The 24,006-nt window shown below is 49.3% G+C and overlaps 1 protein-coding gene across 5 annotated transcripts in view; it reads right to left on the minus strand.

Annotated features, from left to right (window-relative positions):
* Positions 1-24,006, minus strand: part of LOC119383105 (elongation of very long chain fatty acids protein 4) — a 225,967-nt gene that overhangs the window by 9,182 nt on the left and 192,779 nt on the right. The window contains exon 1 of one of the 5 annotated variants that reach the window (XM_049412418.1): positions 3,182-3,200. The exons of 3 other annotated variants lie outside the window; for them this stretch is intronic. The gene's annotated coding sequence lies outside the window, so the exon portion shown is untranslated. Of the gene's footprint in view, positions 1-1,447; positions 1,577-3,181; positions 3,201-24,006 lie in introns of those variants that run through there. One more of the 5 variants, XM_037651100.2, reaches the window with a different exon arrangement.

The raw sequence follows: 24,006 nt of genomic DNA on the forward strand, positions 1-24,006 counted from the left end.
ATAAAGGCGAATGATAAGAGCCAGCATAAACGTGCTCAGCTTGGCTGTAGAAGCAATCTAGACTAATTACACGTGTCGACCAGCAAATTGCTGCAAAGTGCACTTTACGCGTTGCGCCATCTTGATGAGCTACAAGAAGCACCTTCACGCGTTCTCCCGCTCAACTCACGGGAATGGCATCGATTTCGTCGGCATTTCGCTCGTCTATCTGTCGGATAAGGTGCTTTCCTATGTCCTGGGTGACGAATAGTGCTCTGAAGCTGCTTTTTTATCGTGTAGCCACGCGTGCATATGCAAAGATTATATATATTTCTGTGTATTTTTGGAAATTACGCAGTGATATAGACAACGCTCGTGCTTGTCGCCTCACTGGTCTCGTTGCCGCGTCGTTTGCCGTAATTATGAGTGCTATTCAGCGCAGCCGACAGGAGGGGACAGAAGAGAGGACACAGAGCGCTGAACTTCGAACGGTTTATTTCTTTTGAATGCCTTCGCTTTTATACAGTTACACACTCTTACACCAGCCATGCGCTGAACGCAATGATGTTACAATTTATAACGTGGACAAACCTAAAGAGATCTTTTCGCTATCAGTGAGAGCGACAGAGGGTGTACTTACACAGTCATCCTTTAAATAGAAAACCTTACCTGCCTCGATGATTTCGCGTGTGATGCGACCTCTGCATTTGGCGACAATGCTACAATCTGAATATATTGGTCTACAACCACACGTGCTACAGTCAGCGGACAGCCACTTTTGCTTTGACATTGTACAGATGCTCTTTCAGCCTTTCATCTAAACAACGACCCGTCTGACCAACGTAATATTTTCCACATGACAACGGCATGTAGTTGGCTCTATCGCTTACGCCAATAACGCCAACGGCGACGCCGCTCACCGCAGGAACGGGCGCGTAAGAGCTGCGCTCTAAAAAAAATTATTATGTGGTTTTTCTTTTACGTACCAAAAACACAATAATTGAGACACCTCGATCTAAATACATTGTTTTCCCATTACGCTCTCATGTAAATACGGCCGCCGATATCGGGAATCGAACCCGCGTCCTCGACATTAGCAGTGTCGCACCTTAGCCGCTCTAGCTATCACGACGAATGAAAGAATTATTTGCTAATCTAAGCTGATTTCTTATTCCTAATTGGCGGCCTTTACGAGCTTACGAGCTCTGTTTGCTTGATTTGTGAGGCACTAGATTATGCTGAGCAAGAAAACAGAAAAGGAAAAAAAGCGATGAAACCAAACTAATAAGTCGCAAGTTGGATCAAAGAAGAAAGCGACTTGCACAACATGGCGTGCTTTCCCGGACTAATGCATCTGATACTGATAACAAAGTAACGACGACTGTTGAATGGCGATAACAATGACAGAAGCTATGTGGTGTAAAAACAAAACGAATAAAAACGATACAGAAATAACAAAGAAGCGTACCTTTCTTATCGGCGACGTTCAGATCTCGTTCCGCGAAAGACTCGGGACTTCTTGGTTCGCGCGACTTCTGCCTGTCATGTTCTAGCCGACTCTGGACACGTTTCCGCTTGCAAGGCTGCGTACACTCGCGTTCGTTTCCCGAAGCCCAATGGTAAGCAAGACTTGCCTCTTACGCCGCCCTCCTCCTTTTCATGTCGGGAACGTGTTGCTTGACACCTACACACACACAGCTACGCGGCGAAAGCATGTGGTTTTGGCATGGCTTTTGAAGACAGGCCCCAAGCGAAGGCACGAGCATTCTTGAGGGGGGGGGGGGCAAGAAACCTCGTGTTCCCGGAAAGTTGAATTCACTTCGGCGTCCGTTTACTAAGGGTCATGTCAACGACACGGCTTTTGTGTTTCGCGCGGAGCCACCTGACTTTGGAGTCGTTTTCTGGTTGCCTGGCGATGGGGGATGCCGCTGAGTACATTTCACGGCGGATTTGAAGAACATGTCAGTGCACGCGAAAGAAATGCCTATCCCCGCACCTGAACGAAAGAGGGCGGGATTTAAAGACTTGTTTTCTTTGTTAGAAACAGCATTAGCGACAACTAACAGACAACCAAGCCAAGAAAAATTTGCGGAGTTTCAGGAAAGGCACGCACCCTTGCAGCGCTGTAGGCAATGTGCGTGGTTCCGGTCAAAAAAAAAAAAAAAAAGAGAAAAGCGTGGTACGCTGCGGTGTAGTTTGCCGGTACCCGGACAGCGCCACAAAATTTTTTTATCACAGATAAGATGCCACGGTTCAAACGATCACCAAATGCGCGAACTTCGGTGCACCTCGACTCTCCACGCATATTTGTTTTTTTTTCTCATTGTCTTTTCTTTGAATAGAATAACTAACCTTAAGTTGAGGTAGATATTACATGTAATTATTTTTATGCGCATATATCTAAGCTTGTTCGTTGATCTTATTATGAGTCATCTGGGTCTGCTTTGTCAAAGCGGCATTCGTTTTCTAATCGCCCCTTTAATGCCATCGTTCTCGCTTTTTTTTTTCCTTTTCTTTGGCTGGGTCAGTTTTAACCGACACGTGGAACAAAGTGTGGAGCCATATCCTCTTCCACGCCTTCTCTTCAAACAAGAACAACAACAACGACTTCATGCCGCGTGATTCCGAACTTCCACCACGACTGCGCGGTGCTTACACCACAGTGGCGTTTCCAGGAGGCGCGTGACGGCGCCACCATGGAGTTGAACGTAAAACAGAGCGAACACTAGCGCTACGAGCAAGAACAGGTGTCGCAGAAACAAAGACATTTTGAGACGACGATGACCATTCTTCAGGTAGCGCCAGAACACACAGCCTAGCGACTAGAGGCAGCAAAATCGCGCCCCGCAGTGCATTTTTTTTTGGGGGGGGGGGGGGGGGGGGGGGGGAGGTCACGCATAAATGCAACACCCCATAGGGGATTATGGCAGCTGCCAGGGAGCCTTCTTTGAAAACGTGGCAGACAATCGAGCGCTTCGATGTGTTCTGCGAACGTCTCAGTTTCTTGGTATCCCTGGAAGTCGATGCCGGCGATACTAGCGATAGTGAGGTACTGAGGCGGCAAATAAGAGCTACCTGGCGCCCCCTGGTCTGTGACGGTTGCCAGCTTCGCTAACTTTTCTCACCTTCGCAGCCATTTGATTGGCGCCGGTAATTCATAACGTACTCGATCTAGATAAGACTCACTCCTCCCGTCACTCACCGTTTCAAAGATCCTCGTGGCGCTTCAAAGCTGAGTCAGCGGCACCGTTGTTCGCGCGCTACCGTACAACAGGTTATCGCGGCTTGTTTGCAGACAAGCCTACAAAGGCAGTCTTGACAGGTGTCGCCTCGCCTTTTGAACGAGCGCCAAAGGCGCTCGTTTAATAGCTCAAGCGACAACAGGAAAAGCTCGACTCATTCTTGCCCCCCCCCCCCCCCTTCTTCTTCCCTTCGCGCGAACGTAAGCAAGAGTGTTCACGCTCTTTCACCGAACCCACTGGAATCTCTCAACACGTTTTGCCCGGAAAGACTTAGCGTGAAGTCCTGTCGTGCTGAAGCAGCTGAAGGCACGGAGGCATTTGCAAGTGTGCTTTCTTTTACGGTTTCGAGGATAATAATAACTATTGCGGTTTAACGCCCCAAAATCACGATATGATTATGAGGGATGCCGTAGTGGAGGGCTCCGGTAATTTTGACCACCTCGGGTTCTTTAACCTGCACCTAAATCTGAGTACACGGGCCTCAAGCATTTTCGCCTCCATCGAAAATACGGTCGCCGCGGCTGGGATTCGATCCCGCGACCATAACGGTTTCGCGGAATCGGGAATCCTGTTGCAATATACGGCCTCAACGGCGCCTCGGGAAACGAGGTGTCAACGTCCTGTTGTGCTGCCACGGCTATGTATATGCTTCTACATACATTCTCATTTAGCCAGAACGTGCTAGGGCGCGTACCGAGGGACCAAAATAAAGTTTATTCATCCATCCATTCCGCGTTCGAGTGAAATGCCTTCTTGAAAAGTACAATGTCAGACTTGTACGAATAATTGGAGGCGCCTCATGTTTGGAGGAAACATGAGGGCGTTTTGTTACACAGTCGGGACTTTGAGAGGCGAGATGGCGCAAGCAGGAAGGAAGCTAGAGTTACACGGCTCCCTCCTTACGTAAGCAACATGGCGTCTTCTGGGACGACGTTGGTGTCAGAGCTCTCCGGCTTGATGAGCAGCGAATATCATCTAAGCTCGTGTATGGCTCGCACGTTGTTATTAATTTATTTTCCTCGGTTTCGACAGGCGCGGCTATTACACGGGCCTAATTTTTGTCTAATTTTTCCCATCATGAGTATAAAATCGCACAAGTGTAAGAATTTTTTGTCTAGCCTTGCACGTGACCAGAAGGGCAAGTCTCTGTCGTAAAAAAAAAAAGAAAGTTCATATTACTGCGCAACGGAAAATTATTATTATCCTACATAATTTTCCACCACCACAAGAGAGAATGCCATCCAATCATGCAAGAAAACATCTTCGATGCCATCCACTATGTAAACGCTTTAAAAAAGCGCCGTTTCAAAGCTATTTGGATTTGAGCGATTGAAATACGTCGCTACTTTCAATGCGTCAGTTGGAACAGTTTTTATTCTCAATTTTCGTCCTCTGTATGAGTTTTTTTTTTTTTTTCAAGTTCAAGTTCAAGTTTCGGGACACTGCGCAGAGGCGTGGGGAGGATGGGAGGGAGAGGAACGTCGGGGTTGCGGGATGCTCTTCCACGTGTTAGCCGGCGACAGATGCAGGTGCTGGAGGGCCGCGAGTCGCTCAGCGTTCGCGACTCGCGGCCCACCAGACGCGAGCAATGCGATCGTTTGTGACGTGCAGGGTTGGATCACGTGATCTCACGTTGCTCCGGCGAAGGGAAGCGGACGGTTGAACGCGTTGCTTTTAGGGGTGTGCGAATATTCGAAAGTTTCGAATATTCGTCGAATATTACATTAAAAATATTCGTTTTCGATTCGAAAATCGTATATTCGAAAAGTTTCGAATATTCGATAACTTCGATTATTCGAAAACTTCGAATATGCGATTCGATTATCATGCATAAAATAACTCGTCTTCCACATTTCTGCTGCGTTCGTATAGCTAAAAACGTTGCCGAGAGGAGCGATAAACATCGTAAGTACACGGAGGCACGACATCTGCCTGCGACGAGCGCCCCAATATGTATGATTTATTGCTGGTTCATCTCCGACGTGCAGTGCTGTTGGCGATCATGTAACCGTACATTTTCAATATTATGCGGCCGTAACGTGCCGCACTACCACTCGTTCACTATGCGGGACCACTTCTGAAGAAAGACAGTGACCCATGTGACTGGTGGCGGACTGTAGGCACCTTCAGACACCCCAGTATTGCAAAGCTTTGCCCAATGTAACTCCCTATACCAGCCACTTCTGTTCCAAGCGAGCCTGCCTTTTCAGTGGCAGGGGGGGAGGGGGGGTGTTGTCTCTGTTACAAGGGAGCGCCTGCTGCCTGATCATGTGGAGCAACTCATATTTCTTCATGATAACATCTAGTCATTACTTTCACTGTGCCGTGATATTTGCTTGTGTTGTGATGTGCATTGTGCTAGCCTGGACATTGTGTTCTGGAGATAGCAGTGTATGTTGTGTGGCCAGTCAGGCTGTTAGTGTTTTTTTTTTTTTTCAAATAGCTACATGTTAAATAAAATATTGTTACTGTGGAGGCATTTTTTCTTTGATATTCGATATTCGATTCGATATTCGAAGGTCGATATTCGTATTCGATTCGTATTCGAAGAATTTGATATTCGCACACCCCTAGTTGCTTTCTGGCGTTTCCTCCTTTGAACAGCTTCATTTCGCTCTCACTTCATGCGTGCGGACACCCAGAAACTACAAAATCTGGTGAATTAAGTGCAGTCAGTGTTATCGGCGGCATGGTACTTTATATTGTTACGGGGATTATTTATTCGGCAAGCACTGGTCGAGCTAACACTGCACACAGTGCACAGGAACGCAGGTCAAAGGCAGCTCCAGACTCTGCCCCACAGCAGCAACGTCGTCGTCGTCGTCTTCATCCATCCGGTATCAATGCGGCGCCCGTGCCAGAGTGACCTTTCCATACCCGTGACATTACCCCGGTCGGCAAAGCACCGACCCGGTGCCTGTTATGGTTAGAAGGGCGTGTCACCATTGTAGGGCTTCAGGCGAGAAACATGCACGATGTCAGTTCTGGGTGTAGCAGTCGATGAGTTAGTGGCCGGGGAAATCTCATAGGTGACAGGTGTCACCTGGCGCAAGACTCGGTAGGGCCCAACGTATAGCGACAGAAGCTTCTCGCAAAGGCCAACACGACGAGATGGGAGCCAGAGTAGAACGAGAGAGCCCGGAGGAAAATCGGCATCCCTATGTCGACTGTCATAGAGGGACTTCTGTGCAGACTGGGATGACGAGAACCGAGCGCGGGCTACTGTACGTGTGATGAGAGCACGGGTGATGGCATCTTGAGCGTATGAAGTGGTGGATGGAGGGTCAGGCGCAAGCACGGTGTCGAAAGGTAGTAAGGGATCACGGCCAAAGAGAAGATAAAAGGGTGAGTAGCCGGCAGTTTCATGACTCGACGAGTTGTAGGCGAAGGTGACGAACGGGAGGGCAGTGTCCCAATCGCTGTGGTCTTCAGAAACGTACATGGAAAGCATGTCCGTCAGTGTGTGGTTGAGGCGTTCGGTCAGCCCGTTAGTCTGAGGATGGTAAGAAGTCGCAAAGTTGTGTCGAGTAGCACAAGATCGAAGTAAGTCGTCAACCACACGAGACAGGAAGCAGCGACCACGATCTGTGAGTAAGTGACGAGGAGCGCCATGCTGGAGAATGATGTCGTAAAGAAGGAAATCTGCAACGTCCGTCACGCAGCTGGTCGGTAGCGCTCGAGTGATAGCATACCGAGTAGCATAATCCGTAGCTACTGCGATCCACTTATTACCTGTTGTTGAAGTTGGGAAGGGACCTAGCAAGTCCAACCCCACTCGATAAAACGGCTCGGCTGGGACTTCAATAGGTTGAAGGCGTCCGGCAGGGAGAGTTGTAGGCTTTTTTCGGCGCTGGCACAGGTCACACGCAGCGACGTAGCGGCGGACTGAACGATAAAGGCCCTTCCAGAATACCCGTCGTCGAACGCGGTCATATATGTTCTGGATACGCCTAAATGTCCAGAAGTTGGCGCGTCGTGAAGTTCTTGCAGGATGTCCTTGCGCAGATGACGCGGGACGACGAGTAAAAGTTCCGCGCCATCGGGGTGTAAGTTGCGGCGGTACAAAACGTTGTCTTGAAGCAAGAACGTGCTCAGTGAAGGGTCGGTATCGCCGGTCTGAAGGCGGTCAATGATGGAGCGCAGCGATGGGTCGCGGCGTTGTTCATCCGCCACCTGCAGAAAGTCAGTGATGGCTAAGATGCAGTCATCAGCTTCCACCTCAGTGAAGTTGGGTGGATCAACAGGGTGTCGTGATAAGCAGTCGGCATCGCTGTGCAACTTGCCAGATTTGTACACTACCGAGAACGTGTACTCCTGCAATCGTAATGCCCATCGGCCTAGTCTTCCTGTGGGATCCTTAAGTGTTGACAGCCAGCCTAGGGCATGATGGTCTGTGATAACTTGGAACGGGCGTCCGTATAGGTACGGACGGAATTTCGCGATAGCCCATACGAGAGCTACTCCCGCTCGGTAATGGAATAATTCCGTTCCGAATGTGACAGAAGGCGGCTAGCGTACGCTATCACACGGTTTGTGCCATTCTGTATCTGAGCGAGTATAGCACCAATGCCATGGCCACTTGCGTCGGTGCGAAGCTCTGTTTGAGCGATTGGGTCAAAATGAGCCAACACCTGCAGGTGGTGATGTGAGCGCGGAAATCAGCGACGCAAAGGAATGTTCTTGGTCGTCACCCCAGGAGAAAGCCACGTTCTTTCTGAGGAGATCCGTGAGTGGCCGAGCAATTTCCGCGAAGTTGATGACGAAACGGCGGAAGTACGAGCAGAGCCCCAGAAAGCTGCGGACTTCTTGTGTGGAACGTGGAACCGGGAATTCGCGGACAGCGCGGACTTTGTCGGGGTCGGGTTGGACACCAACAAGGTGGCCAAGTAGTTTAATTTGACGGCGTCCAAAGGTGCACTTCGACGCATTAAGCTGGAGGCCAGCACAGCGAAAAACGTCAAGAATGGCCGACAGACGTGGAAGGTGGCTTTCAAAGGTGGGCGAGAAAACAATGACATCGTCCAGATAGCAAAGGCAGGTCGACCATTTAAAACCGCGTAGGAGAGAGTCCATCATGCGTTCAAAAGTTGCAGGAGCATTGCACAACCCAAAAGGCATAACACTTCCGGTCTTGGAGCTTCCGGAAGGAAGTTCTTGAGCCGCTTCCTTCCGCTTTTTCCTTCCACCTTGTTTCTGCGCACGCATGTGTACACGCGAGAAAGCACGTATTTGCTTCTCCGTTTCGCAAGTGTTGTTTTGAGGCTCGTCGTAAACTGCCTGCCGCCGAGCGCGTTTTCGCTCGGTGTTTCTGCGTCGCGAGGGCATGGGCGGGCATGGGGCAGGTGCATCAACCGGAAAAGCAGCAGAAACATCATGGCAGCACTTTGGCTTCCGCTAGGCGGGGAACCGGTGTAAAGGGAGAGGGGGCGGACGAGTTGGCGCTACTTAACCTAGCCGGCGGAGAACGCATGGAGGGGCTTTAGTCGCGGTCATCGACAGAAATCTGCCGGTATCCAGATCGAAGGTCAATTGATGAGAAATACTTGGCACCATGGAGGCAGTCGAGCGCATCATCAATTCTAGGTAGATGATAGACGTCCTTCTTAGTGATTCGATTGAGATGGCGATAGTCGACGCAGAACCGCCAGCTGTTGTCCTTCTTTTTGACAAGCACCACAGGTGATGCCCAGGGACTTGAGGAAGGCTCTATGACGTCTTTGTCGAGCATTTTCTCTACCTCCTTCTGTATAATTTGGCGCTCAGGGTGAGACACACGGTAAGGGCGTTTGTGAAGGGGACTGGCGTCGCCGGTGTCGATGCGGTGGGCTACGACGCGTGTGCGGCCCAGGGGACGGTCGTCGAGGTCAAAAATGTCGAGGTAAGAAAAGAGAACACTGCGGAGTGCTTCAACTTGGGAAGGTAACAGGTCACTGGCTATCATTTTGTCCAGGAATGCCTTATTGTGCGCGGTTATGACAGGCTCGGCGACGGTCTGGGTGTCAGGGATGAAAGCTGAAACCGTACATTGCTCCAGAGTTGAGAGTTCTGCTACGGCAATGCCTTCAGGAAGGACCTGGGTCGACGTAGAGAAGTTCAGAATAGGTACAAGCGTCCTGTTGTTGGCAACACTCACTATAGTATGCGGAAGGGCGATGTTGCGGGAAAGGGTCAGGTCAATGACGGGAGCTACCAGATAGTCGCCATCAGGAACTGGTGGGAACGGCGACATATGAACGTACATAGCAGCCTGAGGCGGTATCCGTAGACACTCCACGGACCGTAGCCGTGTGCGATTTGCAGAAGTATAACATCGGAGCACAAAGGCAACTCGAGCCGTAAAGTGCCGGCGGAACAATCGATGAGGGCCGAGTGCGCGGTCAAGAAGTCAATGCCAAGAATGACATCGTGTGGGCAGGCGTCGAGAACTGCGAAGAGAACTGAAGTATGGTGGCCAGCAACAGTGACGCGGGCGGTGCACATACCAAGAACTGATGTTCGGCTGCCGTCGGCCACTCGCACTGTAGGAGACACAGCGGGTGTGAGAACTTTTTTCAGGCGGGATCGAAGATGAGAACTCATAACGGATATGTGGGCGCCAGTATCTATTAGAGCAGTAACGGTCAGGCCATCGATGAGAACAGTAAGTAAATTTCGTCTGGAATTAGCGGTCGGTAGAGGTTTTTCGGTCCGAGTTGTCAATGCAGCGCCACCTCCAGGAGCTGCATGCGCTAGTTTCCCGAGACCTGTCCAGAATAAGCCGGCGATGGAGAGCGGCGGCGTTGAGGGGAGCGTGCCTGGCGACTCTGAGGAGACGGCGAGCGGCTGGACCAGTGTCTCTGAGCGACGACGTCAGCGTAGGATGGTTCGGAGCGCAGAGATGAACGGCGAGGTGGGGCGTCCTGAAGGTGGTCATCGGCAAAACGTGGCGGTGAATACTGTCCGCGATCTTGAGGACGGTCGTTTGGAAAACTTGTTCGGGAATACCATTTGTTGCGGCAGTGGCGGGAAATGTGACCAACACGAGAGCAAGAAAAGCAGATTGGCCGATCATCTGGTGTGCGCCACTCTGATGGATTTCGGTAGCGTGGTGGGAAGCGTGGAGCCGAAGTGGCAGCAGCAACAAGTGGGGCGGCACGTTGCTCAGCGTTATGGGTGGGAGTGGACAGGGGCTGGGGTGTGTGGCTGGTGGTTGGGGAACTAGGACGCCCATGTTGGCAAACTCTTGTCGCACGACGGCTTGAATAAGCGATATGGTTGCCAAGTTGTCTTGCGCAGGGAGCTGATAAGTTGCGGGGGCCATGGCTTCCAGCTCCTCGCGAACAATCCGATGTTGGTAGGATTCGCGAATGAACGAGGTGTCACAGGATCTTCGCAGGAAGAAGTCGCAGCGGGTATTCGGGAGTCGGTTGAAGCGTTGAGTAATCCTCCTGCTTTTAGCTTGCTCAAACCGCCGACATTCAGTGATGATTGAGTCAACGGTGGAACAGTTCTTACAAATTAGTATGTTGAAGGCAACGTCAGCTATGCCCTTCAACACGTTGCTGACCTTGTCAACCTCTGTCATGTCTTTGTCAGTTTTGCGGCAGAGGGCTAGGACGTCTTGGATGTACGCGACGTAAGACTCCGTGGATGATTGAACGCGCGACGCGAGTTCCTGCCTGGCTGCCATCTGACGAGCAACTGAGCGGCCGAACAAGTCACGGAGCTTCTGCTTACACACGTCCCAACTGGTGAGGTCTTCCTCATGCGTCTCGTACCATGCACGCGCTGTGCCTCGTAGGTAAAAAATGATGTTGGCCAGCATAAGCGTTTCATCCCACCTGTAGTGCTTGCTGACGCGCTCGTATACATATAAGATGAGCCACTCGTCGACATCAGTTGTGTCCGTGCCGCAAAATGTGCCAGGGTCAAGGAGGTGGGAAGGGATCATGGGTGCCGGAGCTGGCGTGGACGGCGAGGACTGCGCGCCGTCTTCAGGCATCGTGGCTGGATTAAGGCGGCGACCGCTACGGAGATCCAGAGCAGGGTTGTTGGAAGACCCGCAACCTCCACCAAAAAGATGTTACGGGGATTATTTATTCGGCAAGCACTGGTCGAGCTAACACTGCACACAGTGCACAGGAACGCAGGTCAAAGGCAGCTCCAGACTCTGCCCCACAGCAGCAACGTCGTCGTCGTCGTCTTCATCCATCCGGTATCAATGCGGCGCCCGTGCCAGAGTGACCTTTCCATACCCGTGACAATATTACTCCGTGCCACAGTGCGACCCCAGCGTGAGCTTTCATTTTTACCGTTACCCTGCTTGGCAAGAGCGTGATACCGCTGTCACCTAAGATTCCTTTATTGACGGGACACTAAAGGCAAATATTAAGTCGGCGTTGGTTGTTTAAATAATGTTCCAGAAACCTTGTAGTGCTTGTTTCGTGCCAAGGAAATTCTTATTTTGAAAGAAAATCACGCTTCAGTGGTCCGCACGGCGTTAGGGCACTTCAAATCACACGCCTGAACGGGCCTTCTGACGTAGCAGTTGCCGTGCCCAACGTTGCCCGCTTTTACTGCCCGGACGCCGACGCTACGGTTTCTTGCGCAACAGCTGCCATCTACTTTACCAAGACGCAGCCACGGGCCACTTCGAAACTGTATAGTTCACTGTAACGGAGCTTAGCTTGAGTGCGAAAATAGCGAGAGTCAAGCACACGCAGCAGTATGCGATGCTGAATCTACCACTGAGACGCGCAGCTCGGCGAAAACGGAACTTTTGAACCCCTCGCACCGTTCCCCATGGTAACGCCAAGAGGTTCTTTGGTTCTTTTTTTTTTCGTGAATCAAACGGAAACGAACAAGCAGCACTTTATTACGTCTTGTGATGCACAGGTTTTTTTTTATCACAACTAGCTTGATTACTAGTGGTTAATTGTACTCGCGACTCTTGACGTCATCGGGATCATTTCCAAAATGTCCAACTCGTGGCGCACATCGTGTCCTACATTTCCCTTAATTTCTCGATTACTAGATCACTGCTGTTGATACTATTGACGTTTTAGACGTTCTCACACATTGACCTTTCACTCTGACATAAATTGTTATTTGCCTTTAGTGGAGTCCTTGCCTTTAGTGTCCCTTTAAGGCGAAAGCCTTAGATGCCTCATCAAACTTGCAAATTGACCGTCAGCGTCCCGCGGCGTCGGGCACATCACGAGTGATGCAAAAAATCATCACGTGATGACCACGTCACATGTGACGTGGTGACGTCACTGTTGTAACACTGTAACGGTAGTAGTGATGACAGTAAGCATGGCTGCAAGCCTTTCCTTAAAGGGACACTAAAGAGAAAAACGATTTTTTCATATTAGTAAATAACTTTCACAATTCGAATATCGCCACGCTTGCCGCGAGAAGATACTTGATAAGCGAGAAAACTCGCAAAAAGAGAATACGGGTGGCGACGCCACTTCTAAATTCCCGCACCAAACATCGTGGCGGGATAGATTTTGATGGCATCTACTAGGTCATACGTAGTTCCTAATCAGTAAAGATGAAGAAGTACATTGTCCTCTGAGGGGACTACGGACTTAACATACCAAGTTTCAGGAAATTTCGTTGAGGCAATGTCGCCAGCATACGAAAAGTACGCTTTGAAATCCCTGACGTCACGTGCGTAGATTTCGGCGCGAAATTTAAAAATGAAACTTGAACCTTGGTTTTCACCTGTATTAATCAACATATGATGGTGAAATCAACGACATTAGAGTTCTCAGAGCACAATTTATTAATGGAAACCGATTAATTGTTTCACTTTAGTGTCCCTTTAAAAATCCCTCTGGCTTTGTCACCTCTGACGACGCGCAGTGACACTATGGCGCGCCACCAATCTTACCTAACCGAACTTATCACGTCATCCTGGCTGTTTTTTTTTTTTCTTTCCCGCTGACAAGCTGTATCTCAGTTACAAAGGTTGCCCAGCGAAGTGGCATTCTGAACGTCACAAATGAACTCGAAGAACGTTACTCAACCTCGTTCGTGTCATCCGTGATCGGGAAGGAAGCACGGTATCATCGCTGAGGTCACGCACGACAATAAGGTTGTCAGTAAGTAGTAAGTGGTTGTTTATTCGGGAAAATATATATATATGAGAGGAGCGAATGAAAGGGGAAGTCTTCACTGACCACATAGCGTGATCATCTGACACCTGAATGACGGTCGTCAGTAGATGACTGGAGGGAGGGGGGTTGTAAAGTACAGGGAGAAAGCAGAGGTGCCTATTTACATATAAGGACATAATGTCTGATGGTTCTGCGGTGGAGTGACCTCCTCGATACTGTTTGTCCCCTACGCCCCGAGCAAAAGAGAGCAGCCGTCCCCCCCCCCCCCCCCCCCCCTCCCGACGAGGCCAGACTGCTCGAGGAAGCCACAGAGGGTTTTGTAAGCAGCCTCCCACACTTGGGGCCGGCAGTCCATGCATGCCCATGAAGCTCAAGAGCTCCTGCGGTCTGTCAAAAGCACGGCACCGAAGCAGCAAGTGCTCGAGGGTCTCCGCTTCACCAGATATGTTCGCAGGTGTCCACTGGAAGTGATGAACACAACGCACAGACTTCTCTTGCGGCCAGAAAACCTGAGAGTTTTAGTGCCGGGGCCCAAAAGCGGCTTGCGTACGTAAGCCCTTGCGTTATTTTGTATTCTCCGTGGATGCGGCAGGACAAAGAAACGCAAGAGCGTTCCTTTGTCCTGCCGTTGTTGAACAATAAAAAATTCGCAGCGTGCGCGTTAACTAAAAGCCAAATTCTGCCTCTCATTCCCCATTAGCAGCCATTGGCATGTTCCAGTAGGAAACGTTAGTAGAAGTAGAAGTGTAAGTGTTAGCTAAAAGCCGACTTCTTCTGTCTCTCATTCCCATTAGCAGCCATTGTTTACCTCCAAGGTAGTGCCTGGTGAGATTTCTCCTGTGCGTGATTAAACAATAAAAATTTTGTTCAAAACGCCGTTGATTGATGAAATAAACCAACGAAAGACGCCAGATGTTTTGTAAAAGCAAAACGAAAGAACGCCAGATGTTTCTGAAGCAAAACGGAAACACGCCAGCTGCTTAAAGGGGTACTGACACAAAATTTCGCGGCCGAGATAGCCTGCTGGATCGATTTCCGTGTACGTGCGTGTACCATCTGCGAAATATCGACAGCGAATAAAGCTTAGAAGGTATTTTATATGAATATTGAAGTTTGCGTGCGCGATCCAGCATTATAGGGCGCACCTATTGCATTGACACCCTCGGAGGTGACCCGAGGTGACCCCCCTACTTCCCCTACGTAACCGTTACAACAAGTTGTGATGACGTCGTAGCCGCCATTTTTGTTTTGACGCGCTCGCCGCTGCGCTGTTGGTGTCTCAAGGAAATCGTCGCCAACAGACGACGATGAGGAGGACGACGACAACGAGGACGATGATGGCGACGTCATCGCGCAGCACGTGCGGCAAGCGTGCGAATGCGAGGAGACGACGCGAACAGCGCGGAAGTGCGTCGCACTTCTGTGTGCTGACGTGATCGAGCGCTGCAGCCGCTAGGTGGTGATAGTTGCACCCGGAGGCTTGTCGTTTTTGAAACCGAAACTGACACCGGTCGGTAATGAGGAGCCTGTAATTAATTATCTGTCGCACGCTGCAGCAAACGATGTGCCGTGTTATGACTAACAGGCCCCCAGCAACACATTGCAGCAAAAAAACGCGAGGCCAAAATTTTTGTGTCAGTACCCCTTTAACGAAAGACGCCAGATGTTTTCTAAAGCAATGGTTTTCTAAACAATGAAAATTCACAGCGTACATGTAAAATTAAAGTGAGCTGCAAGTCGTCATAACTCATCGAACCTTTAGTATAAACGCGCCCGATCTCACGTCAGTGATGATGTACTGGGCAGAATTCACGGAAGATTCACGGTTTACCGATGAACCTCCGCAGCTTCGCCCACTCATCATCATTCACTCCGTGGATATGCTGTGATTTTTTTTCCCTGTTCTTTCTTAAGACAACCATTGAAGCGCCGCCGACGAATCTCATTGGCTTCTTCTGTGGTTATTAACGAAAGGAAAAAGGCACCTAATTTCTGACGGCGCAGTGCCTTGTAGGGGTGGGGGTAAGGAGGGAATAAAAGAATAGTAGGAAAATAGAGAGAAAAGTGATAGGAGCGTTTTCGGTAGCCATGTTCTTCCTAACTTTTCCAGCACCCGGTGAAACGCGTCCCCCTTTCACTAATGACAGGAGGTTGACGGGAGGAGAAAGGCGAGTCGCGTTAGCATACTGTCCGCTGAAAGATGCGTGGCTAATGTACTTAGACGCACATGGCTTTGTAAATCTTCCAAGTTAGGAAGAAAATGGCGGCAGACGCCAGCTGCGCGTGAGAGAGGGCCGGGAAAGGATGAGGCAGTTGTCGGTAGTTAAGTAAAAAGGAAAAATCTAGGGACTTTAGGCTACACGAGAAAGTGCGCGTGGATGCGGTCCGTGAGGGGCACTGACGACTGTGCGGCAGAGGGACCGGCCTGCCGCTGCCCCCAAGCAACAACGTTCCCACACCAGCCCTACACTGGGCGGCAGGTCACTGGCTTTAATAAATGTTTTCAGCTCCTTCGCACGCAGCAAGTGACGTTCTAAATATGAGTATGAGCTCTTCCATGAGGCATCACCTTTGAATTTTGTGTCCTCAAGAGTACATCAAAAGCTTACGATGTGAGAACTTCCTACCTGCCAACGAAGTATACCGTCGTACGGAAAACCGGAAGTACAAGGAAAAAAATAAGAAAAACATTACTGGCGTCGGCAGCCCTTCGTTTACGCGAACGCACGTTGAAGAAGGTTTGGGAAGCTGGTGATATTGCGAAGTCGTCAGCTACGCTGATGAAAGTGGGGGCGGGTGGATGCTTGGTTCATTTCGAGCTGCAGAGCTGCGTCCTCATGAGACGCCGGCCTTGAGAACACGGCGTGCAGTGCACACAATGAGAAAAATGCGTGAGGTATTACACTTCTACAAGTTGAAACACAAGAAGGTAAAATAATGGTTGCATTCATGTAAGGAGAATGAACCCCAACGAGGAAGTTACTTAAGTTCTGCGTTAAAACAATCCCTTGAACGCCTCACGCGAGCAGTTCTGCGTGTCTTTTGAAAGGCGGGCAATACACGCGCCTACGTAGCATTTGTTGCTGAAGACGATGATGAATTATGGCTGCGATTTTTTGTAATGAGTGTGACACCCTGTGCGATTCTACGTTTCTGCCGCGCAACATTACCGATTACAAAAGGCACAGTCATAATTCATCATCAGCCACGACATCAACACAGCGTACAGCTACGTGGGTGCTAACATTGCCTTACAAGTGGAGACTTCGCAAAATGATGACGAATTATGGCGTAGTTGGTACTTCGAGTTAAAGCATGACTGCGCATGTATATGATCATAATCAAAGCGAATTCAGCGGGTAGTGAGGTAATTAATGAAAGTTATACGGTGATAATGAAAATAAAGTAAGATAGTACGAACTTAATTAGCAACAGTTACATTAGTGAAGTTAATTAGCTGACGTCGATATGAAGTGCATGGTAAGAAAGCCACCCCGGATGGCTTTCGCCTTCGAGTCGTTTTAGCGAATGAGCCTTGTAAGTTTCTTGCGTTCATTTCCAAACTAGAATTCAAATGCATGTGCCGCCATACTTGGAAATGCCGCAGGTTGCGCGGAGCAGTGGTAACACGACGTACACGGCGTTCCACTCGAGCGCGCGCCTTCCGGTATTTCCAACACTTGCAAACGTTTCTTGGCAAACGAGACTGTAGCACCCATTGTCCTATGTCTGTGAAGACATCGGACCCTTCCGCATAATACGCACTCATGTAGATCGGTTCTGCGGAATCCCGCAAGGTGGGGGAAGGATTAAGAGAGATAAATCGACGACCACCCGCACGAAGCCAAAGGAAAGCTTCTTTGCTAGAGCGACCGCCCCGGAAAGGCGTTGGTCCTGGGTTCAATACCCTGACCAGTACGAATTTTTCGGCAGCTTAGGAGCCTTCCTAATGAGAAATCCGTATGGGTTTCCTTGGAGCTTCGTGTTACGAATGGGTGGTTGTCAATTCGCCCCTTTCTGAATGCGCGCACTCGCGTATTGCGTATACAGGCAACTCGATCACATTAAGACATCACACTCTTTAATACAGTTAAGAGGAGCGCTCCAGTGTCACCACTGCCTCCTGATTGGAGGCGGACGCTCCAACCACTTAATAATATTATCTGGGGTTTAACGTACCAAAACCACGATATGATTGTGAGGGACGCCTAGTGGAGGGCTCCGGAAATTTCGACCACCTGGGGTTCTTTACCGTACACCTAAATCTAAGTACACGGGCCTCAAACATTTTCGCCTCCATCGAAAATGCAGCCACCGCGGCCGGGATTCGATCCCGCGACCTTGCTCCAATCACTTGACAAACAATGCGGTACTCGTGGGCATGCCAAATTTCATCTGCTACCTTTCTATGCTCCTCTCCCACCGCGACTATGAGCCGTGAAGAAATCAACGAATTTTTGTTTTCCTCAACCATTACTACTGCTACTGCTGTAGTAACAGACCGACAATTGCATATAAGTAGCCGAATACCAATAAGATGCCAACCACTCCTATTCATCAATCCAACAAACAAAAACAAGATGTGCGGACTTCCCATTGTGAGAGGTGGCCATTCTTTGTGCAGAACAAAAAATACCCTACTGACAGCTTCACGTTTATGTATATTGCTCAACACTCATTGTTCTATGGTCGCTTTGGTTTAATTCTTTCTATTTTAGTTCTTTCTGTGGGTCTCCATTTTATGGCAGTTAATTTCCTTCTAGCTGGCTTCCTTTATTTTTTTGTTGAAGACTTCTCCATTTCTTGTCTCTTGTTCTGCATGCTTGTCTGTCAGATCACGAAGGATTGGTCAAGAATGCCGACATCTTTAGTTTTTCACGCCCACTTGCAACTGACCAACTGCTCATGTCTATTCCAAAGTCACTCTTCAGGCAGGCAACACTGGTCCACTTCGATTCGGCTGGTAAACCACCGCACTATAAAAATTTTACCTGTTCTTTTTTAAGCTTCGGTGTATGTGGTCTATATACAGCTACATTCGCATTCGCATAGACCATCGAATTTTCCCTGAAATAATTTTTGCTTTAAAGTCCATATAAGCCCCAACACTGATGGCCTGCGAATGTCCGCGCGCCCAACTTTTGCTCGTACCGGTGCGCTGTTTGATTTCGGAGGCCACACGGCGCAGCCGTATTAGTGTCTTTTAGCAGTGACGGTAATACCGTATACGGTAAATACAGAAATACCCGTGGTCAGACGAAACCTTTTTTTTTAGTCTACCAACACAAGTCGCTTTGATCATCTCATCCCGTTAGCGCACAAACGAGGTGGGTAACTCGTGCAGCTAAAAAGCTGCGTGCTGACAATGACGGTACGGCATTTCCGTATACCGTACCGTATTATACCGACACTGCTAAAAGACTATTGCCACGGGGCGGCCGGAAAAACGAACCCTATAGTTGATGACGATTATGGGGCGAAAGTGCGGCTTTCCGTGCCGCGAGGAGCGCGCACATAAGCGTATAGTATTTGCGCGAGAACGCCTTTCTGCAGACGTGCTGCAGACCGAGACAGCGGTGCCCAAACAATCCTTGCATGCACGCAGGCGCGGAAGCGAAGACCGCCGAGCGGTGACCCGAATCGACGGTCGTCGAAGGCATCGGGAAACACTCGCCGAGACCGATGTAGTCGGTTCGCTGACGTATATAACGGGAAGGACGACTATGGACCGAGATAGAGTGAGAAACAAAAAAAAAAAAGAAACTAAAGAACAGGATGAAAGGTCATAGCTGTGAAGGCGAGAAGCTCGATCGGAGGTCGGTGTCCGCTTCTTCCATGCGCGATTCCTTGGCGCAACAGCCGTGTCGCGACGTTTGTTTAATCACAGCTCCCGCGGTGTCTCCTCGGCCCTCGTCTATTTGCCTTCACTGAGTGCAGTTTGGGGATGGGGCCATGGCCGCGAACACGTAGAGGAAGCAGCAGGCAGAGAAAAGCAGCACGAGCCCGTTTTTTCGCAAGCTCTTGAGCAATATTACAGTAAGGAGAAATTCTAGCGCCCATCGTTTCGTTTCATTTCAGCTCTTTATTTCAGACAACGACGTCTCGGATACAAGGGCAAAAGTCAGTGTATATCTTGACGTGCGTTTAATTACACGGGTGCCCGAGCGTTTAGGTTAACCCTGCCCAACGAGGAAATATAACAGGTTGGTTATTAAAAGTAACAGACTGGATTCCAAGAGAAGGCAAGCGGGCCAGGGGAAGGGAGAAAGTTAGATGGGCAGCTGAGGTTAAAAAGCATATAGATATATGCGGGGTATATAACGTGCAGGAAAACAACCATTTGGGCTAGTTGGTAATGATTCATCTTGAATGCAAGTATGGGGCACACTACAAAGCAGGGACAAAAGAAGAGAGAACGAAGACACGAAATATACAGCAAGGACTGCATATCTTGGTTCCGGATTTCGATCTGTGTTACCAGTACTGTGCAAATGAATGAAGAGAATTTTTTTAGGGCTCGCTTTGTTTGGCGCGACCTTAAACCAGCAGATAATGAAGCCAAGAAAAGTAGGGGGAACGTTAATTGTACTGTTTTTAGTGTATCGTAACAACTGTGATATAGGTGCGAAAAAAAGTACCGAAAAGGCAACTTGCCCCTGGCAAGTTGCCTTTTCGCAAGTTTTTTGATGCTGAATACAGAGCTTTTCCAAAGAAAGTGAAATTTGCAATTTTTTTTCAGACGATCTGGTACACCTTCAGCGACTAAATTATTTTTGTTTTGTAGTATGTTGAACAGGCCAGCAGTATACATAATTCATTCTACCCTTTGAGTTTGCCTTGTTCCTGTAAAAAAAATATCAAACTTTGCAACTTTATTCAATTTTGCTCGTGCGAAAAGCCCTCGAAGAATCGATATACATTAATAATTCAATATTTTTACAGTTACATCACTTCATTAGCTTGCCGGAAGTACCATTTTATCGAGTGCATTCCATAAACGTCCTTTGAAAAAAAAAAATGTTGTTTGATGCCCTTTAGCTCAGTCGGCGCAAGACTACAGACTCTCACAAACAGGCGGGAAAACTTTTGGCAACAGAAATAAACGAGCAGAACGAGTTTCGAACTTCAAGAAAAACGTGGACATTTTTTCAGCCATATTTGTGATGGTCGGAAAAACGATGTATGATTTGGTATGGAATGACCCTTTTGCAAATTGCCGAAGCAACCACTGCTCGTCCGTAAGGTGCCACGCGGATCTGCGCACGTGCACATTTTGTGATGGGCCAGCAGCTTTAAACCACTCACTCTCGTTGTGCAATTCATATGTTTTGACGCCTGGTGTGATTCTACGCTTCTGCCATGCAGTACGTACTACATGCGTTAAGGAGACTCCTCCCACCACACGAAATTCTTATAGCGTTTTTCTTACGGAGCACTTTCAAGCACCGGCGTGGCTCCGTGGTAGAACACCTGCTTGCCACGCAGAAGGCCTGGGTTCGACAACCAACATCGCCGTCACCGACGCCGACACGTTTCTGCGAAACGAGCAGCCAGGACTTTTTTTCGGGAGTGGGGGGGGGGGGGGGGGGCATTTGCTGAAAACCTTGACTGTTTGAAAAGAACGCCTATTTTCAGTATTTATTTTTGGTAAAAACGCCTACTTCACCAAAATTTCGGAAGTAGGGGGGGGGGGGGGCTAGCCTCCCCGCCCCTGGCTGCGGGCCTGGGGTGCACATATGCGGATAAGAATAATGAGGTACATTTAAGTGTTTGAAGAGTTAATGAAGAATTCGCGGAGCTGAGCAAGTGTAACGTCTGTGATATCAATGCCTGCAAAATGGAGCTTATTTAATTGTGACGGTAGTCGACAACAAATTCGTTGTAGTTCATAATTAGTGCTCGTGTGAGGGAGTATCCAAGGCGGTTGATAACGATGTGGATAATGTGACATAATTTTGCAGACAGGTTAACCCTGACATAGTAGACAAACGTACGTCTTTCTTGTTCTATCTTACAGTTCCGTAACAGCCTACAATTATATAAATTGAAAGTATAGATAATGCCATATACAGTAAATAAGTGATGAGTTGTATGTCTGCGTTTAGAAAAATTCACCGACGATTACGATACTGCCTAATGCGAATTCTGAGCGCAGCTGTTTAGGTGTTTTGATTTTGCGACAAGTTGAGGCGCGGCTGCCTCGCTAACCGGGAGACCGCCGAAGGCAGCGCGTGGGCGCGTTCCAACACAGCCGCGGCAGACAGGCCTCCGTTCATGCAGCGCTTTATTTCCATATGTGGTATCGGTCGACTCCCTCGCCGCATACTTTAGTGGTGACGTTATCAGTGACCGTACAACGGGGCGCTATTGTGGCGCCGCGGGTGGCCGCCGCGGAACCTGTCGTCTCGCCACTGTCGTTCCCTCCTCCTTGCGCTCTCCTCGCTATCGCCGTCTAAGCCCGTCTTTCATCCTCCGCTGTGCTCCGTCCACGCTCTGTCGGTTACGATGACGCTGACGCCACTCAACGCAGGAACAGGCGCCCAAGAACTGCGCTCTAAATGTGGTTAACGATTTACAGTCCTTTGTACTCTACTACGGGAGAGTAGTACCGTGTTTATAAAAATTTATTATATCAAGAACTTTAAAGGAAAGGCTTTTGTACACTTGAGGATAACTTCAAGCAGCGCAAAGAGACGAAGACGGCCATAGAAAACCATCGCGACAGGATGAGCTATGTTGTGGTTGCTAATTCTGTTGCAGTCCTCATCTCTTCGCGCTGCCTGTATTCAAGTTACATTCAAGGAGAACCTACTCGCCCGAATCAAGTTGTTGCTATAAAAACGCTGCTAAAGGAAACAACTTGCTGTTTTGACAAAGAGAATTCCCTTTGAAAACGTTGGCACCGGCGACGTTCCTTGCTGGGCGACTGCTGATATCGCTTCATCTTCCCTATAAGCTGCTCTGTCTTCTTGTTTGGATTCCTCCGATTTAATAGCGAGGCTGTATACCCCTCCCCCCCCACCCCCGATGCACTGGAACACTTTCGCGGCAACCAGTATTACATCTATAGTGTAACGGCGCAATGTTGGCGCAACAAGCAATGCTTAGAATGAGGAAGACGTGTCGTCACACGTGCCGGATTTCAGGAAAAGAAAGAAAAAAAAAGAGATGCGAGCTGGGATTCAGTCATCCGTTACGGCTTGCGGAAGCAGGGAATGAAAATAATGTCGCGCGAAAAAAAGGAGTGTGACACGCAACGCTGGAGGCGTCGCAAGGTCGATGTGTCGCAAGGCCGGGGCGAGGCACGATGTTCCATGGCACAACGATATCCGGTCTAACACATATGCAAAGCGGGTGTCACGAGGGTACTTTCGATTTCAATCGAGCCCCTATCGGGACTGAATTCGCCGACCGTGATTGACTCTCTCACGCGCTTTGCGTAAGTAAGCCACCTGAGGTAGAAAAAGTCGACCCCAATCGGACCATAGGTCCGATTGGGGTCGACTTTTTCATAACTACATAACTGATGGGTCGTTTGAAACTGAAACTGATGGGTTTCATAACTACATAACTGATGGGTCGTTTGAAACTGAAACTGATGGGTTGGTTGAAACTGACGCGTCGTAACTGAAATTACATAACTGATGGGTCCTTTAAAGCTTCCAACCCATTACAAAGGGTTAGCCATAATTCTTCATCGTCATCAGTCGTCGCGTCAACAAAGTGAACATAATGCTTACAAACGTGTAGCTGGTGCCTCGCTTCTGCGCAGAATGACGGATAATGGCTTAGTAAGTGCTTTCGAACTTCACAAAAATTGTGATTTATGGCGTAGTGGGTACCTTGCTAGTGTACTTGTATTAGTAGCCCCAAGAGAGCTTACAACGGTGCTTTAGAAACGCCGCTCTTTCAGCTTTCGCTGTGACTGTGCTGCGGTTTCAGCGCAGGCCTGGGAATTTTTAAATGCGAAGCATTTCTTAGCGAACTTCTGCGACTTTGAGCGTATCTATCTATCTTGTTGAGGCGTTTATTGGACGGTAGTCGGCGACGATATGCAATGGCGACAGTCAAGGCACAAACACGGACTCAAGAGCGCGAGCGCGAAGAGCCAAAGGAGACGACCCATTAGAAGGCTATAGAGAGCGCAACCCATTACTCAATAAAGGCTTCGCTACAATTTCCCCGGGTACAAAAAGGGAGCCGTCCGGCGACCTAACAGCTGGTCACTATGAGTGGGTCATAGTAGGCCTTGAGACGCTCCACGTTGACGATGTCGCGCCCTCGACGGCGCATGTCCGAAGCTGGTTCGATGGGTTCGATCAGGTAGTTGACCGGGGATGTGCGCTCGACGACCCGGTAGGGGCCTTCGTATTTCGGCAGTAGTTTTGTAGAGAGGCCAGTTGCAGTGGTAGGGACCGAGAGCCATACGAGCGAGGGAGGAACGTGGGCTCAGAAGTGGTGGTTCCACCGCGAATGCTCTTCTGCCGCTCTCGTTCCTGCGTTGTAAACGTCTTGGCAAGCTCGCGACACTCTTCCGCAAGCCTGGCTGTGTCAGATATCGGCGCTGTTACGACCGTCCCCAGCATTGGGGTTCTTTCAACGTTTGCAAACCCGTCAAGGAGATCGTCGACGCATTCCAGGGGCAGCATGCACTTGAGACGACCTCGCGGGCAAGCGAGAAC

The sequence above is a fragment of the Rhipicephalus sanguineus genome, chromosome 2 (genome assembly GCF_013339695.2).
Source record: "Rhipicephalus sanguineus isolate Rsan-2018 chromosome 2, BIME_Rsan_1.4, whole genome shotgun sequence".
NCBI lineage: Eukaryota > Metazoa > Arthropoda > Arachnida > Ixodida > Ixodidae > Rhipicephalus > Rhipicephalus sanguineus.